Source organism: Eimeria mitis, genomic scaffold, assembly GCF_000499745.2.
Source record: "Eimeria mitis Houghton genomic scaffold, Emh_scaff4218, whole genome shotgun sequence".
In the NCBI taxonomy this organism is placed as follows: domain Eukaryota; phylum Apicomplexa; class Conoidasida; order Eucoccidiorida; family Eimeriidae; genus Eimeria; species Eimeria mitis.
Window position 1 is genome coordinate 1,080 of NW_013572543.1, and position 206 is coordinate 1,285.

The following is a 206-nucleotide window of genomic DNA, read 5'->3' on the forward strand; positions in this document are numbered from 1 at the left end:
ATATATATATATGTATATATATTTATATTTATTTTTATTTTTTTTATTTAGTTTTGTTTTTTTTAGACACTCTTTCTTCTCGATACGCTCCCGCATAGCTAGCTAGCTAGCTAGCTAGCTAGCTAGCTAGCTAGCTAGCTAACTAACTAACTAACTAGCTAGCTAGCTAGCTAGCTAGCTAGCTAACTAACAAACTACCCAGCTAG

The 206-nt window shown here is 33.0% G+C and overlaps 1 protein-coding gene across 1 annotated transcript in view; it reads left to right on the plus strand.

The window, feature by feature from the left end:
- Positions 1-206, plus strand: part of EMH_0073430 (uncharacterized protein) — a gene marked incomplete at both ends in the record, with an annotated part of 1,410 nt that overhangs the window by 391 nt on the left and 813 nt on the right. The window lies entirely within an intron of this gene.